This window comes from Phacochoerus africanus, chromosome 1 (assembly GCF_016906955.1).
Source record: "Phacochoerus africanus isolate WHEZ1 chromosome 1, ROS_Pafr_v1, whole genome shotgun sequence".
Lineage (NCBI taxonomy): Eukaryota > Metazoa > Chordata > Mammalia > Artiodactyla > Suidae > Phacochoerus > Phacochoerus africanus.
In genome coordinates this window covers 155,771,670-155,790,853 of record NC_062544.1, presented here as the reverse complement: position 1 = coordinate 155,790,853, position 19,184 = coordinate 155,771,670, and positions in this window count along the sequence as shown.

The window sequence follows — 19,184 nt, the reverse complement described above, 5'->3', positions numbered from 1 at the left end:
TGCAGCTGTGGCACAGGTTACAACTGTGGTGTGTTCGATCCCTAGCCGGGGAACTTCCACATGGTGGGCATGAGCCATGGGCCATCTAGGGGAAAGCATTCCTTTCAGAGGGAACAGTCCAGAATGTGTTTTTGTTTTGCTCGGCAAAATAAAATTTAGAGAAGGAAAGGCTTTCAGCTTCTCTTTTTAGCCTGTGAAAAATAACACAGGCAGCCCACCAGAAATGTATTCCAACTTTCCTCCCACGCCAGAGAAAGCTCCAAGCCCAGACAGAAGTAAGCTGTGTTTCTGTTTTGTTTGTTTCCTGTGTCCTCAATATAGGTGGTTACTCACCTTGGCAGGTGGGGTTTCTGTGATTTTGAGGGGAGGAAGGAGGCTGCCTAAAGCCTCTCCAACCTGCCCTCTGCCCTGGCGTGGCTTTCCAGCTAGACACAGAGTATAGGATGTAGGGATTATGTGGCTGGGACCCCAAGCCAGAGGATCACCATATGGGGAAGACTCAAATGAACTGCCCCATTCACTGCAGGCTCCTTGGGAACAGACACCAATTCACATTGGGTCAGACCCCCTCAGGGTCTAAGACATCTGGCCAGAGCTACTCTGGCTGTCCAGACAGGTGTTAGGCTAACCCAAGGAATTCAAGGAGAATAGTTTACAGAAATTTTTTTTCCTGCCTTTTTAAGACTGCACCCATAGCATATGGAGGTTCCCAGGCTAGGAGTCGAATCAGAGATACAGCTGCCAGCCTATGCCACAGCCACAGCCACAGCAATGTGGGATCTGAGCCCTGTCTGTGACCTGCACCAGAGCTCACGGCAATGCCAGATCCTTAACCCGCTGAGCAAGGCCAGGGATCAAACCTGTGTCCTCATGGATGCTAGTCGGGTTCATTACCACTGAGCCGTGGGAACTCCTACAAAAAGTTTTTTGAGTTGCCCTGTGAAGAAAGTGAGCTTGATGAAGTTATCCTACGAAAGCAGACATTTGAATGTACTCAGCGGTTCTCCTTCCCACGCCACCTGCCCAGAGTGAGGCTGGGCACCAGAGCTGCCCAGTGGAGTCACTGATTTGTGAGAGGAGGTGTCAAGAGCAGCTCTCCTCCCGGAATCTGATCAGAGCCAGATCTGATCTTTTGGCCCACGTTGAAATCAAATAAATGCCTGCCTTTGACTTCTGCCAAACACTGGCTTTGCTTGATGCCTCTCAAATCCAAGAAAGAAGCAATGAATTTTCTACCCAGCCTGTGTTATCCAGAAGGACAGCCTGGCTCTACACAGGCCTTACCTTGACAGCCAAGAGTGCTCTGCTCCTCCAGACAGGGAGGAAGGGTGAAAAAAAGACATTTCCAACCAATGAAAATAGGAAGATTTTGTCACCAACAAACCCACATTAAGGGAACGCTTAGGGAGCAAAAGGAAAATGACCCTAAGTGGAAGCATGGAAATGAAAGAAGGAATAGAGAAAAAAGAAATGGGTAAATACACAGTAAAACAAAATGAATATTGATGATATATAAGAAAATAACAATAATGCCTTTTGAGGTTTAAAATATACATGGAATTAAAATACATGACAACAAAAGCACAAAAGATGTGGGGGAGGAAATGGAGTTAAAGTGCTCTAACATCTTTGTGCTATCCTGGAAATGGTAAAAGTAATAGTTTATATTAAACTTTAATAAGTCAAGGGTACATATTGTGCATATTGTATTCTCTAGGGTGACCACTGGAAAAAATAAAACAGTGTATAACTAATGGGAGTTCCTGTTGTGGCTCATTGGCTTAAGAAATCAACATAGTGTCCATGAGGGTGTGGGTTCGATCCCTGGCCTTGCTCAGTGGGTTAAGAATCTGGTGCTGCCGTGAGCTGAGGTTAAGTCAAAGATGCAGCTTGGATCCAGTGTTGCCATGGCTGTGGCATAGGCCTGCAGCTCCAATTCGACTCCTAGTCTGGAAATTCCATGTGCCTCAGGTGTGGCCATAAAAAGAAAAAAAAAAAAAAAGAATATATGACTAATAAGTTATATGGGATGGAATAAAAGTGATTAGAAAGCAAGAAAGAAAGAAGAAAAAAAGGAGTTCCTACTGTGGCCTGGTGGTAATGAATCTGATTAGTATCCATGAGGATGCAGGTTTGACTCCTGGCCTCAATCGGTGGGTTAAGGATCCCATGTTGCAGTGAGTTGTGTGTGGTGTAGATTGTAGATTTGGCTCATATCCTGTGTTGCTGGAGCTATGGTGTAGGCCAGAAGCTGAAGCTCCCGTTCATCTCTAGCGTGGGAACTTCCATATGCTCCAGATGCAGCCTTAAAAAGGCAAAAAAAGAAAAAGAAAAAGAAAAAGAAAGCAGGAAAAAAAGAAATAAAAGACAAGTGAAACAAATAAAACACTAATAGTGAGATGGTGGATTTAAACTCAAAGATGTTAGTAATTTTATTAAAACCAAATGAGCTAAATGCTCCAGTTAAAATCAGAAATTGTCAAACCGGATTTTTTTTTTTTTTTTTTTTTGTTATTGTTGTTGTTGTTGCTATTTCTTGGGCCGCTCCCACGGCATATGGAGGTTCCCAGGCTAGGGGTTGAATCAGAGGTGTAGCCACCGGCCTACGCCAGAGCCACAGCAACTCGGGATCTGAGCCGCGTCTGCAACCTACACCACAGCTCACCGCAACGCCGGATCGTTAACCCACTGAGCAAGGGCAGGGAACCGAACCCGCAACCTCATGGTTCCTAGTCAGATTCGTTAACCACTGCGCCACGACGGGAACTCCCAAAACCGGATTTTTTTTAAAGGAAGGCTGACTCAGGGGGCATGCACCCCTTTGCCTGGCTCCCCTTAGCCTTAACCCTCTTAATTGTTGGGAGGTTGACTTGATAGCTGGAGCTGCAATGGTCATCTTACAACCATGAGGCTGAGTCAGAAAGATAAAAGGGAGCTTAGGATTCTAAAAATGCGTGGAGCTACCATACCAGCCTTAGACATTCCACCTCCAACTTCATGGTTTGTGGGGAAAAAAAAAATCCCTAACTTGTTTAAGATTAAGCCACCCTTTGTCCAGTGTCTAATGCTTGTGGCTAAGCATAATTCCTGATACACAAGGTTGAGGATATTATGTCTGCAAAGCCTAATAACTGTTCAAACTGACAGCACTAATAGCCTGAACTTGCCTGAACCCAGGTTGGGACTTGAATCCAGCCTGAACCCAGACTGGGACTTGAACCCAGCCTGAACCCAGATTGAGACTTAAACTCACAGTTTTAAATTAGAATCACTCACCAGGTGTCTGGACTTACTGAGGTTCAGGTTCTCGCCTCCAAGCAGAAGGAATTCAAGAGACAAAGTGGTAGGCAAAAAATAGATTTATTAAGATAGGATGTTTGTGGGAGTTCCCGTTGTGGCTCAGTGGTTAATGAATCCGACTAGGAAACAAGAGGTTTTGGGTTCGATCCCTGGCCTCAGTGGGTTAAGGATCCGGTGTTGCCTGAGCTGTAGGTCTCAGACTTGGCTCGGATCCCACATTGCTGTGGCTGTGGTGTAGGCTGGCGGCTACAACTCTGATTCAACCCCTAGCCTGGGAACCTCCATATGCTGTGGGTGCAGCCCTAGGAAAAAAAAAAAAGATAGCATGCTTGTGAGAGATGCAAGTGGGCAGGCACGGAAGCTCTGCCCCGAGGATTAGGTGGACTAGTGTTATCATCCAAGGGGAGTCGGGTGGGAAAAGACCGCCTCTTCCTTTCTGGGAGTAGTAGCTCCTCTATGGAATCTGAAGTGTGATCCTTAAATTCTTGCCCTCGGTCTGAACCCAAATGCAGGCCCCACCCCATCCCCCACCCAATGACTTGAGGCAAATCTCGCACCTCCGCTAATCAAGCAAGCTGCCTTGTTCTGGCTTTCTTGAGCAATTATTAACTTAACAGTGATCTCCCAAAGTTCCCTAGGTTTCCCTTTCTTTCTGTGGTCCCTTTTTGGGACTATTACAACTACCTGTGCCTACTCCATCCCTATCAGTGTCAGGCACTATTAAAACCACTGAGTTGTGTACCATGTAAAACCTCTAATGAGTACAATGTGTCTGCACTGCAGGAGCAGAGGCCACTTGGACCAGTCAGACTGCAGGGGAATTTAATGGATTGGGACCCCCCCACACACAAATTCCCCATAAGTGCCCATCGCTCATACCCAGAGGGAGGTTGCTGTGGTACTTTACAAACAACTTGAATGGGGCGGGGGAAGGGGGTGCAGGGGGGAGTGATTTCTTGTAGGCAGTCAACAATCATAAAGTGACATGGGTCTTCCCACGGCAAAAACAAATATCCATTAGTTCATTTCATCCACTCAACAAATATTTAGGGAGCATCTTCTATGTATCAAACATTGTTCTAGCCATCAGGGATGCAGCAATGAGCAAAACAGACAAAAACTCCCTGGCTTTGTGCAATTTACATTCTAGTGGGGGAGAAATAATAAGCAAATACATAAATGAGATCAACTGCATGTAGAATGGTGATAAGGTGATGAAGGAAAAAAGTGGAGAAAAGAAAGAGAATGGGGTATGTTGCAATTTAAGTAAGGATTATTTGCTATAATTAGGGAAGACCATACTGGGTGATGATGTTTGATAAAAGACCCAAGCAGAGAAAGTGGGAGAAAAATGATATGGCACAATGTTTCAACCCACTCATGGCAAAGGAAGAGGAAAGATTCCAGAAGAATACAACTTGTCCTTGTGGATGGCATTGGCTGAGGGTGTTACTTGCTTTAGAACTGCCTTTGAGCCTTAGAGAGAGAAAGGAGGCACATGGGAGGTCCTGATGCAAAGTGGCATAAGGTGACAATTTACAGAACTGCTCTGTGAAAAGGGTAATAATTATACACTTTCTGGGTGCCGTTAGGAAGATTGTTCTGTCTAATCCTCAGAATAACCCCATGTATTGTCAACTTAAAAAAAATACACAACCTGAAAGGTGAGAGTTAAGTTATATTTGGGGCAAAATTAGGACTTAAACCTGGAGGCAGCATCTCAGATAGCCCTGAGAAACTGCTCCGAGGAGGTGATGGCAGAACTAGGATATATAGTTTTTACAACAAAGGGCAGGTAGCAGGAACAAAAGAGACTTGGGCTCACTGAAATCATTCCTTTGACATGCACACCAGCTGTGGGGCCAGTAACCTGAGTCTTCACAGCCCTCAGGGCTTACTGGATCACCCTTGGAGGTGGCTGCATTCGCAGATGACTGTGAAATACCACCCCCAAGAAGCAGGGGGAAATAATGTCGGTATATATATAAAGGTGAGGGGGAGGTGCATGCAGTCACGCAAACATTTTACAAAAGTTTGTTGATGTCACAAGGCGCAGACATCACCATGAAGGACTTTAGCGTTTTTCTAGATATGAAGAGATGCAAGATTTGGGCACGTAAATTCTTCTCCTAAAAATACCTATCTGAAGACCTGTTCTTCCAGTTTTCCCAGTGTGCAGTTGCCTCATTCCTGACCTCTACCCTGAGCTCTGCTCAGGGGGTGCTGCAGGTTGGCAACTGCATTGGTTCATGATTCAGTCCACGTAGAGGCTGATGGCAAGTGCCAAACTCCAGTTCACAGTACGAAGTGAGTTCTTTTGTGATGCTCATTTTACACAAGATGAGAAGGAGGCTCATCTTTTGGGTGGCCAAGGACAGCCTCTCTGAGGAGGTTTGAGATCAGATATGAAGGAAGAGATGGGACCAGCCATGGGCAGAGGTGGAGCCAGGGTGATCCAGGTAGTGGTTGCTGCAGGTGCAAAAACCCCAGGGTGAGGGATAAAAGGCCAGTGTGGGTGAAGCACTGTGAGCAGGGGAGAGGGGGATACGGGGAAAGGAGAGTGAGGAGGAGCCTCTCACATCCATGGAAAAGATTCTGGATGTGGTTCAGAGTGCCTGGGCAGGTTTATCAGAAGAGGAACTAGTGCAATCTAGGTTGTGTTTCTAAAAAGATCACCATTGCTGCAGTGGGGAGAATAGTCTGAAGCAAGGAAATGACTGAGGGCACAATTGCAGAGCCGGGAGAGAGAGAGTAGTGGTATGGACCAGGGTAAAAGCAGGAGAGCTAGAGAGCAATGGGCATTTACCAGGCAACTCTGAAGTGCCAGGTGCCAAGACGTGAGTAAGACCCATGTCCTTGACTTTGCAAGGTGTCCGCTGAGAAGATGGTCATGGGAACAAACTCACTGGAGTGCTGTTCTGGGTATGGAGACCAGGGTCTGCACAGGCACAGGGGACAAGGTAGGAGGAGCCAGTGCCACCGCTCTGGGGATGGGAAGCTGTGGAGAGAGCTCAGTGGGCTCTTCTGGACCAACAGCCGATGCAGATGGCAGTGCCTGCAGCTGTCCTCACAGCAAGGCTGGTGGATCACATTCATGACACCAATAGTGCCTGTCAAAGGAAAGCAGAGGCATAAGGAAAGGGTTCAGACATTTCTGAGAGCAACCTAAAAGCTGGCGGTGAAGCTGTTTAGAAACTCTCCTTGTAGACAGCTGGCTTTTCCAAGAGTTCAGTAGACTTCCTCCTGGGAATCGCCACACTGAGTCCTTAAGGATACACTAGGTCTCCCAGGCAAAGAAAGGGGATACTCAGGGTTTTCCAGAAGATACTTACTCAAAGGAGAGAAAGACTAAGAGGATAGGGTCTGAGGACTTGTGTCGTTGACTCGCTACCCACATGAGCCACCTTGGAAGAGGATCCTCCAGCCCCAATTGATACTTCAGATGATTGCAGCCCCACTGTCATCTTGACTGCAACCTTGTGAGAGACCCTGTGCAGCCAAACCACTCTCTCACATGTAAGATTCTGTTAAACTCTCACAACAAAAGTTTGGGGTAAATATTATCTCCAGACAGTGACTGGCATAGAGAACGTTTGTGTATTAGTTAGTCTGGGCTAGGCAGCCATAATAAGAAAACCCCCAAATTGCAGAGGTTTTAAAAAACAAGAAATAGGAGTTCCCATCGTGGCTCAGTAGAAAGGAACTCAACTAATATCCACAAGGACAAAGGTTTGATCCCTGGCCTCGCTCAGTGGGTTAAGGATCTGGCGTTGCTGTAAGCTGTGGGGTAGGTCAAAGATGCAGCTCAGATCCCACTTTGCTGTGGCTCTGGTATAGGTGGGCTGCAACAGCTCCAGTTGGACCTCTAGCCTGGGAATGTCCATATGTCACGGGTGTGGCCCTAAAAAGAAAAAAACAAACAAACAAGAAAAACACACCAACAGATATATTCTATTCTTACAAAAATTGTAGGAATTTTTGCATTTAATGTGAAAATCCAATGAATATAAGTGCCAGAGAGACAGAACTAATAAGATCTGTGTGTGTGGAGAGAGAGAATTTATCGAAAGGAATTGGCTAACACAGTTGTGGGACTGGTAAGTCCAAAATCTGTAGAACAGGCCTAGAAACTCCAGTGAGATTTGATGTTGTTCCTTGAATCTGAAGCAGAATTTCTCCCTTTTCTGGGGCTCTCCATCTTTTCCCTTAAGGCCTTCAGCTGATTCAGTGAGGCCCACTTACATGATGGAAAGTAACCAGCTTTACTCAAAATTAATCACATCTTAAAAATACCCTCCCAGCCACACCTAAACTAGTGTCTGAACAAATAGCTGGGCACCATAGCCTAGTCAAGAGAATACATAAAATGAACCATCACAGCTACTTTTCTCTTTAAAAAAGCTAATTAGAGTAAGTTGCCTTTTGGATCAATGAAGGCAATTGATATGGATTCTTTTTCTTTGGGTAAAAAACATCTCTGGGGGATGCTTTGCTGAGGAAGGGGCATTGATAAAGGATGCAAAATTTTTGCTATTATTTATTTGTTCTGCTTGTGTCTTCCTGGACTATTGCCTCCTTACAGACACCTCATAGCCCACACACATGCCCCACTCACCTCCAGACACACACTCAGCCTATGCATCAGACGTCTGCCTTGGAAGGCATGGGACACAGGCCAAACAGGCCTCTGTGCAACCTGCTTCAGCTGCTGCAAACATGTGCACATTCCTGGGGTGTCTCTGGACTGGCCAAGAACTGAGAGCATCAATGTTTTAACAGAACCAATTTCCTGATCTTCGGCTGACCTGTACAACCTCTCAATACTGGTCTGCCTTTCGGTCCTGTGATAGAGGTGTGCCCTGGACTCCCTCCCTTGGTCCCCTCCCACCTCACCCCTCCTCGGGGCAAAGAAGTTTCACTCAAGTGCATTTCCCACAAGGGTCAGACCCCCAGATCAGAGGGGTTCCCTGTTGTTAATACTCACCCCATCCATATCATTGAGAAATAGATTTCTAATAAAATGTTACTTTGTTCAATAACTATTTGTCAAAATGGGTAACATGTTTTGCTTTGATCAATTGTGTGCTAATAATAATTATAACAATAACTTAATTCAGAATAGAAATATTTAATTGCTTAGAGACTTACAATCATAGACAATTTTTAAATATTTAAAAATTTTTTTGGAATTTTTAAAATTGAAGTATAGTCGATTACAATGTTCCAGATACATATAGCAAAGTGATTCATACTTCATGCTATATTCAGTTATGCATACATATATATGTATATAGATTATAGATTCTTTTTCAGATTTTTTTCCATTACAGGTGATTACAAGCTATCAAATAAAATTCTTATGCTATACATTAGGTCCTTGTCTATTTTATCTACAGTGTGTATGTTAATATCAAATTTCTAATTTATTCCTTCAACAAAATATTAATAATAAAATTTTAATATAAAGATTTATAAATTAAATTTTTAATCTATATTTTTATTGAAGAGACTTACAATGAGGGAAAATTAAAAGACATTCTAGCATAAAAATATATTTGAGGAGTGAAAATTTCTGTAGAAAAGAAAATAGAAATACAATTTCAAGAAGAAAAGAACTACCTAGAATTTCCAATTTTTTTTTTTTTTTCATTTTTGGCCACCCTGAGGCATATGGAGTTCCCAAGCCAGGGATCAGTCTGAGCCACAGCTGTGGCCTAAGCTGCAGCTCTGGCAGCGCCAGATCCTTTAACCCACTGTGCCAGGCCAGGGATCAGACCTGTGTCCTGGTGCTGCGGAGATGCAGCTGATCCCGTTGCAACACAGTGGGAACTCCTCTTTTTTTTTTTTTTTTTGGTCTTTTTACCATTTCTTGGGCTGCTCCCATGGCATATGGAGGTTCCCAGGTTGGGGGTCAAATTGGAGATGTAGCGCCAGCCTATGCCACAGCCACAGCAACGCCAGATCCTTAACCCACTGAGCGAGGCCAGGGATCGAACCTGCAACCTCATGGTTCCTAGTCAGATTCGTTAACCACTGAGCCACGACGGGAACTACTCTGTTTTTGTTTTTGTTTTTGTTTTTGTTTTTTAAAGGACATGTCATGTATTTTTTTTCCTAAAGCTCATTGGTGGATGTTAAATTGTGATAATATTTAGATCCCATATGATACATTGAAAAGAGCAATTGAGCAGCCTTATTTGAAATGTTATTTTTATTGAAAATCATATCATTTGGACCTACTTAAACTTCTGATATAAATTTTAACGTTAACTTAAAAACATGATAGAGAGTAAAAGGTGTTCATAAGTGTTGGGTGTATGTGAGAAAATATTTCAAGGCCACTGGCTTACAGTGTCCCTACACATGGAGTCCACCCAGCCTCTCCTAGGCCTACAGTTGTGTAGCCTGGCCCCGGGTTATCTGTCAAGTTTACCGCAGTGGCCATGGGTCTCTATGTGGTGCTTCTCGTCTCATCTTCATGCTCGGAAGAGCAAGTGTCCCCTGGAAACCAGAGCCCACTGGGTCCCAGGCTGTGCCAGGCACTTCTTATCTTATTACAAGTTGATTCTCATAATAAATCTATGACTAAATATTATTTTTAATTTTTTTTTCCCTTTTTATGGCAGCACCTGTGGCATATGGACGTTTCCGGGCTAGCGGTTGAATCGGAGCTGCCGCTGCTGGCCTACATCACATTCACCACAATGCAGGATCCGAGCCACATCTGCAACCTACACTGCAGCTTGTGGCAGTGACAGATCTTTAACCCACTGAGTGAGGCCAGGGATCAAATGTGCATCCTCACAGACACTATGTCAGGTTCTCAACCCTCTGAGCCGCAACAGGAACTCTTCATTTTTGTTCTTATTTTATACATGAGGAAACCAAGTCTTAGAGAAGTTATGTCACTTGTCCTTGGTTACCCAGAAAGTATGTGGTCCATCTCCAACTCAAAGGGAAAGGCAAACCACAGACTGGGAGAAAATATTTGCGAAATATATCTCATAAAAAAACCCTTGTATCCAGAATATATAAGTAACTCTTACAACTCAATAAAAAGAAAACAAATACTTTTTAAATAGGCAAAACATTTGAACAGACACTTCATAAAAGAAGATGTATGAATGGCACATAAGAATATGAAAAGATGTTCAATCTCACTATTCATCATGAAGCTGCAAACTAAAATGGTAATGAGAGACCATTATGCACCAACTTGGATGGGTAAAACTTAAAAGGTTGACAATAACGAGTGCTGACAGATGTGGACCAACTGGACATTTTATACATTAGTGGTGGGATTGTAAAATGGTTCAGCACTTTAAAAGAAAACAGAGTGATGGTATCTTATCAAGTTACACACATGTTTCCCACACACCCAGCAATTTCATTCCTAGCTGTTCACCCAAGAAAAATAAAAATGTGTATCCACACAAAGACCGTATATGCTATTCACAGCAGCTTTATTTATAATAACCAAAACCTGGAAACTACCTAAATATTTACCAACAAATAAAAGGTCAAACTGTGGTATATCCCTACTCTGGAATACTGCTCACTGATACAAAAGGAGCAGAATAATAATACAGGCAACAATTTGAAAAAAATCTAAAAAGAACAGTGCTAAGTGAAAGAAATCAAGTTACATGCCAAAGACTACTGTTGTGTGATTAATGATTCTATTTATATAAATTTCTAGAAAAGGCAAAACTATAGTGACAGAAGCAGATCCACAGTTACTTAGGACTGGGGGTCAAGGAAGGAAATTGCCCTCAAAGCAGCAGCACAAGGAAACTCTTTAAAGAGATGAAAACTGTCTAAATATTTATTGTGATTGTAGTTACACAACTATACGCAAGCGCCAAAAGCCATCAAACTGTACATTAAAATGGTTGAATTTTGTTATATATTATATATATTCTTATAGAATTTATATTAAATTATATTTTACTGGAAGTTCCCTGGTGGTCTAAGTGGATAGGACTCAGCTCTTTTACTGCTGTGAATCCTTGGTCTGGGAACTAAGATCCCACATAAAGCCACTATACACCAAGGCAAAAAAAAAAAAAAGTTAAATTACTAAAAATCCAGGTGTGATTTTGTCCAGAAATAATGGTAACTGATCTGCCTGACTCCATGGCCCTGTCTCTCCATCATCCTGTCACCTCCTTCCCACAGCTGATGTCCCTCCATTTCTGCTGACCTCAGAGGAAACACTCTCCCTGTGCCTCTCCTGGGTCACTCCTTTGTCCCAGTGCCAGATTCCATGTCTCCTCCAACACCAGCCACTTTGGATTTGGGCTGGGGGTGGGGGAAGTTCTCCAAAAGGATCTGAAACAGCAGGCCAGGGAGCCCAGACCCTCATGGCCTACCAACAGAATTGAGCCAAGGACTGGCCTAAATATGGGCTGCATTCTTCATTGCCCCCAACTCTGGGGCCAACTTATTGTCCACCAGGATGACAGACTGGACACTTCAACTGCCCACTGCCTGATACCTTTCCAGGTTAGTCTAATTTCTTTCAGCCTGTCGTCACCCATGTGGGTGCCTTAAACAAAGATATGGTTTTATTTTCTGCAGGTTTTCAGACTCGGAACAGGTTGATGGCATCGTGGGTCTCTAAGGGAGGAATTCTGTTTAGGGAGTCTCTCAGCACTCTCAGCACTGGTGACCCCCGAGGCCAGCACCCACACAAAACATCCCACCAGCCTCCAGCACTAAATAGGCCAGACATTGTGCTTTTTCTCAAGTGACTCTCCAGCATCTGCCTAGTCAAACAGAACTTCTCCAAAGGGCTGAAAGGCCAGAGACTCTAGCCTCGGGAGCCCCCAGAAGTGGGTTTGTCAGAGGCAATATTCTCCCACCTTCCTCTGCTGTGAACATGCCAAGAGGACACCGGCCAGACTGGAAGTGAGGACAGCTCGGGGCCATCCCTCTCCAAGTTTGGGAAGACAAGGTGTCCAAAGGAGTATCACCCACGTCCTGGAACTGCAGCTCTGAAACCCCAAGCCTGTTCCAGCAGGGCCTGGAGGGCCTGCAGGGCCTGAGAAGCAGAGAGCCCCAAGCATGCGTCACAGAAGCGCCCCCACCCCAGCTTATCCTGGGCGACTTATCCTAGGCAGATGTAGGAGACCCAGCCCACTGCAGGGAAAGCAAGCCTCAAAGAAGTTGTAGAACCAGCTCAACAACACTGAGCTTGCCAGCTTCCTGCCCCAAGTGCCCACACCAGTCCCAACATGGCCTGGAATGGGCCATCTCAGTGAGAAAAACCAAGAGGAGGCCCAGTCTAGCCAAACTGGGAGGAAGGAGAGAACTTCACCCTGGCTCCGCCCCAAGTCCCGCCTGCCAGGCAGGAAAGAGAGGAAAGGAAAAAAGCTTAACTCCTTGACAAAAAGGAGAGAGCTAAAGAGCGATGTCAACGAAATTTCTGGAAAATGGAAAGTAGAAAGATGAGGGTTTAACTCTCTCCCCACTGTGTCTCTCTCAGCAGAGCCTCAGAGAATCTCAGCAAATGGAGCCTCCAGCATCTCCAAGACAGGGCTGTAGGGAGGCTGTAACCTAGCCCTGGCTGAAGGCCTTAAGAAAGCAAATTCCTTCTCACCAAGTGAAGAGAGATTAGTACTTTCCAGCGGGCCTCTCCCCCTCCCCTACCCCTGCTGCCCAGTGGAGAGGCTGAAGGCAGTGGTGGGTGCGCAGGGGTCTAGCATAGCCCACTTTATCCCCTTCTGCTCCCTTTTGTTCTCAAAACCCAGGCAGCCAGACTTCTAGCCTCCAGGCAGGAAATTCAGAGCATCCTTTCCTGGGAAACTGACTGGATGAAGGAAAATGACCTACCTATTCTGATATTTGGGGGTCCCCTACATCAGGGCCAGAACAGTATCCCATCCTTTATCTGTGAGACCCGCCAAGAAACCATCTCTGCATCTACGTGGGCTTCCCCCAGCTGTTAAACGCCTCCCTCTTAAACAGGACCAGACAGCCAAGAATCAAAGTCATTTGAGGGAAGCCTTAACTACGAAAAACAGAGACCAAAACAGACAAACAGGAAAAAAAAAAATGTGAACACCAAGGAAACAGAGATAATGTAGAGATGAGACTAACAAAAACATTTCATTATAATTACCATGTCCAGAGGGATAAGAGAGGATCATTAACTTGTGTAAGAAGAGGATGATGTTATAAAAGGGAACACTGGATAAGGAACAGCTCTTGAAAGTTAGAAATGATGGCAAAAATATAGAAGGCTTGAAACATAAAGGAGTGGAAATTTCCAGAAAAATGAAGATAACAGGGAAAAAAAGATTTAAGAATTAGAGAGTCCTTTTGGGAATTCTAACATACAAATTAACGGGAGTTCCGAAAAAAGAAAACTGTTAAACTGGAGGAAAGTAATAAAAAAAATCATGTGAGAAAATTTCCCAGTGCTTAGGGACATGAGGTGTTGGACTGGCAGGCCCATCAAGGGCCCAGAACAAAGAAGAAAAACATATCAAGGAGTTCCTGCCTTGGCCCAGTGGGTTAAGAATCCAACTGCAGAGGCTCTGGTTGCTGCAGAGGTGCAGATTCAATTCCTGGCCCCACGCAGTGGATGAAAGGATCTAGCCCTGAGACAGCTGTGGCTCCGACTCAGTCCCTGGCCTGGGAACTTCCATATGCCACTGGTGCAGCCATAAAAAGAAAAAAGAAAAAAATATATATACATATATATCTCAAAGCATATCCCTGGGAAATTTCAAGATATCAGACATACCAAGAAAAATCCTAAAAACTTTTAGAGAGAAAATAGTTTCTATTCAGAGACCAGTACTCAGAATTCCATCATTTTTCTCAATGGCAACACTGGAATCAAGAAGAAAATGAGGCAACACTATCAAAATACAGAGGGAAAATTATTTCTAAGCTAGAATTTTATACCCAGCCAACCATCCATAGGGTTTGAGGGCAGAATAAAGACACTTAGAGACGTAATAATTTTTAAAAACTATTGCTGCCTACAGTTGCATCCTTGGGAAGCTACTAAAAGATAGAGATGAGGAATCCAGAAAACAAGTAACCAAGGAGATGAGAAGTAAGGGGAAGGCCTTTCATGAATATGAAGGGAGATCTCAGGATGAAAGCTATTCGGTGGGACCAGAGAGCAGCCCATCCCAACTCCCCAGGATAGATGCTACCAAGGCCAAAATGGACCTGGTTGAACACCTCCTATAGGTCTGCCTTCATGGAATGGAATTTTAGGGTTCTGTCTATCCATTGGGCATAAAGTAATGCGAAATATATAACATGCCCAGAAAATGAAAAAAAGAAGGCAAATATTTAATTCTAAGAAAAACAAAATTTGTATACGAGAAGTGATACCAGAAGTGTAGGAGTCCCCTCCGTGGCTCAGTGAGTTAAGAACCCCAGATAGTGTCTGTGAGGACGCAGACTCAATCCCTGGCCTCACTCAGTGGGCTAAAGATCTAGTGTGGCTGTGGCTGTGGTGTAGGCCAGGAGCTGTAGCTCCTTTTCTACCCTTAGCCTGGGAACTTCCAAATGCCGCAGGGGCAGCCCTAAAAAGAAAAAAAGAAAAAAAGAAAGAAAGAAAAAAAGAAAGGAAGTGTAATCATGGCACAGTATGTGATTCAGCTATTAATAATATTTACAGAGGCACAATAACATTAACACGGAATAGTAATTTGACCAAAATGTCATGTCACCATATGGAGGATGGAGGAGAGAAGTGTGTCTGTGTGTAAATAAGTGTCTGTGTGTGTATGTGATGAGTAAGAAGTAGTAGGAAGTAGATGCCTAAAGCAGAAATACCATGAAATAGAAGATTTCTTTTTAAGAAATTTAGGTGTAAATAACAGTACATCTGAAGACTTGAAAGTAGTTGTCCCTTAGAAATGGAATTTGGTGGGAAGAGTACCATAGGGCACTGCTTTTTACATTTTACTCTTTGACTCTCAATTTTTTCTCTTTTTTATGGAGTATACTTGATTTACAATAAACAATCCTGATTTAGAGTACACAGTTTGAGGGAATTCCCATTGTGGCTCAGTGGGTTAAGAACCCAGCACAGTGTCCGTGAGGATGCAAGGTTTGATCCCTGGCCTCGCTCAGTGGGTTAAGCATCTGGTGTTGACGCAAGCTGTGGCGTAGGTCACAAATGCAGCTCAGGTCCAACGTTGCTATGGCTGTGGCCGGCAGCTGCAGCTCCGATTTGACCCCTAGCCCAGGAACTTCCATGTGCTGTAGGTGTAGGCATAAAAAGGAAAAAAAAAAAAAAAACTTAAAATTAAAAAAAATAAAGTACACCGTTTGATAAACTGGGGCATAAGCACACCACAATCAAGATAGTGAACATAGGTAGTTCCCTAGTGGTCTAGTGGTTAAACTCAGCGCTTTTACCCTTGTGACCAGGGGTCAAAGCCCTGGTCTGGGGCCTGAAATCCCACATCAAGCCACTGCATGCTGTGGCCAAAAAAGAAAAAAAGAAAAGAAAGAAAACAGAGAAAAAAGGAAATCTCCCGTGGCACAGCAGGTAAAGGATCTGGCTTTGTCACTGCAGTGCTTCTCATGGCTTCTGTGGTGCAGGTTTGATCCCTGGCCTGGGAATTTCCACATGCCACGGGTGCAGCCAAAAAGAAAAAAGGGGGGAGAAGGATAGTGAACACATGGAGCACCCCCTAAAGTTTCCTTGTGTCCCTTTGTAGTTCTTCCCTCCCAGAGTTATTCCTGTACAGGGACATATGGGTGGCTGGAGGTTAGTAGCCACCTGTGAATAGCTCAATACTTCCTGCTTCTATTTTAGAACCAGGAGGTCTGTGCTTCTAGTACAGGTTCTCTAGATCCAAGCTGGGGAAGACCTCACAGGCCATCTTGCTTTCAATGCTCAGCTAGAGAAGCACCTCATAGTAGAAGCCTGTCCTGACTCCCTTCCTGTTGTCATACCCCCTCCTCCATGGTGGAACTCTCTACTCCACAGTGTCCTAGCCTCTTTCCGCCTGCACCCAGTGACCTGCCAACCCCCCAGAGATGGAGAACCCCTTCGATTCATAGGGCCTGGCTCCAAGTCCATGCTCAGAAAATGTTTGTTGAATGAATATGTGAAATATAAGACAGAAGAGATGCATGGAAAGGTGAAAGGGTATATAAACAAAAGGTGTTTTCCCAGTGTCCATGGTATATGACTGCTTGTATTAAAGATGGTATGTATCTCTTTAAAGAACAAGGGAAAGCCCAGGAGAGGCTGAAATGGGAGGAAAGCTCAGAAACACAACTGGAGTCATTAGTCTATTCTTGGAGGGGCCTCAGAGATTATGTCCCCAGGATAAACCATTGTCCCAAGCATCCCTCCTCCCCTCTCTGGGACCCCAGTTCTTCTGCCCCAGAAACTAAGGATGAGGCTCACTAGGGGGCACTCTTCCTTCGTACTCGTCCTGCCCCAGAAGACAGAAACCTGCTCCAGGCTGTTTTCTAACAAGGGGGGAAAAAAAGGTGGGCGGGGGAAGCAAACCCTGGGGCCTCCTCACGTTCCTCTCCCCTTGGCTTCTTGCCAAGGACAGAGGGTCTTTGCAAGCAGCAGTGAGCATCTACCAAATCAGAAACCCACTCAGGACAAGGGAACTTTTCAGGAAAGGCAGGTGTCTGGAGTTACATAGATATTTCAAAATAGCTTCCCTCTTTAACTGCCTCAAATGTGCCGGCTCTGAGATTTCCATCGCCATCACCTTCCCCAGCCTGAGGGCTGGCCAGATAAGACTAAATTGCAGGGTGCACTCCTGCAGTTTATCCATTTATCCACAATATCCACCAGACACACCTTCATGAGGGGCTGAGCAGCTGGAAGTTCTGGGCAGTTACAAACCCCAGAGCAGGGGGAGGAGATGGGAGCAGTGTTCAGAGCTCCTTCCCTGATGGGACTTCATTGCCCGGAGGAACCATCCTAGCCCAGGGCCTGCAGGAGCATCAGAAGCTCAGGAGGGAGGAGGAAGGCCAGGGGCTCAAGAGATGTGTTCAGTTTGGAAAGTCAGGGCTCCTTCATTTTTTAAGACAATATCCTCTTACCTCAACTCTTGTAGGGCCTAAACTCACAAATGGAATCACCCCCCCCGCCCCCGGAAAGACACAGACCCTGTAAAGCAACTGGTGCCTAATGAAGATTTAGGCCTGATGCCTGGAGTGGAAGGAGGGGTACTGGTAGGGAGAGACTTGGAGGAAAACTTGGGGAGGGGATCAGGGACAGAAAGTGGACCATGGGGACATGCAAAAGGACAAAGAGAAGGCCCCCAGCTTGACGCTTGGAAGTAGGGGTGGGAACTTCCATCCCAATGTCCAGGCTCTTCCTGTGCCTTTGCTTCCCGCTCCAGATTCTGGAGCAAGGTACTCCTGTGTTTCAAAAGCAATATTTGGCTTCCAAGTAAATCTCTCTCTCTCTCTCTCTCTCTCTCTCTCTCTCTCTCTCTCTCTCTCACACACACACACACACACACACATATTTTGGGGGGAGGGCTTTATTAAAAATTAACAATGGCCCTGGGCTGGGATGGTTCCTCCGGGCAATGAAGTCCTGTGCCCCATAACCTGTCAAAGGAAGTGTCCAGGGGAGGCTGTCAGGGGGGATTTCACAACTAGCAGAGCCTTCCTTTGATGTTGCCATCTGGGCCCTGGAACCCCCTCCTCCGCCCATCAACCATTTGGGAAGTAAGGGACCATTCCTCTCCCAGCTCCAGGGGAGGGGAAAGCTGCTACAGACTAGTGCAAACTCGCTGTTATTCTCCTGTTGAGTGCAGTGGGGAACAGCTGAAGGGCTGGACAGAGGCCATATCACAGGCACAGACCCAGGCCTGCGCCCAGGCCCAGGCTAAGCAGGAATGAGGGTGTGGGTGCCGGGATCCTTTGCTGAGCCACGTACATACCTATGATGCAGCCGCACCCCTGGGAGGTGCGCTCTGCAGAGCAAAGACATCAAGCTTGGCTTACTGTGAGAACTGGGTCACCTCTGCCTCTTTCCTGGGCAGGATTCCAGGCCCAGCCAGCCACACTGTCACCTGGGAAGAGTCATTACATGCAGGGAGAAGAGGGTGATATAGACATAGAGGGATAATGCTGGGAGGTAGGAAGCACTGGCATTCGAGGTGAGCTTCTTTTCCCCTGCAGTGATTAAAACAAATTACTACCCAAGTGCCACCTGCCTCTGGTAGAGGAGGAAAAAAGAAGAAAAATGTGTGTAAATTTCCCATCCAGGCTTCAGGCACCCTCTCCTCCTTCTGTCTCTGAAACACAGAGGTAAGCAGTCATAGGGGCCCTTTTAGGCTCGCCCACTCCAAGACGTACCTCCTGACTCCAGCTACCTTGAGCTGGCCCCTTTCTGCCGCCATCTCAAGAATGGTTGCCAAGCCTTTGTGTGGTGTCCTCCCAAATGCCCTGAAACACAAAACTGTTTGATATGAACTTTTTTCCTGACTTTGCAGCCGGAGCGCACATGCCCACAGCTACTCTCACACCTTCACCAAGTGTTTCCAAGAAGAATGCTGTCCACAGGGTAAGAGGCCACCTGGGGACCTCATTTCTCTTCCTTTTCATTTCTAAAATTCCTACCTTCTGTATCTAGTTGGAACAGTGGCATACTGGCTATAGCTCCTCTTTGTGAGGTGGTCTTGGATGGCCAAATATTCCTTAGCTTGGCATAAATGACTTATTGTCTCCTTTGTCTCACGCGATCAGTTCAGGAATACCTTAAAGATATTGTAGGTGCAGTTCCAGACCACTACAATAAAGTGAATATTGCAACAATGCAAGTCACACAGATTTTTTGGTTTCCTCCCAGTGCATATAAAAATTGTTTCCAGAGTTCCTGCTGTGGCACAGTGGGTTAAGGATCTAGTGTTGCTGACGCTGTG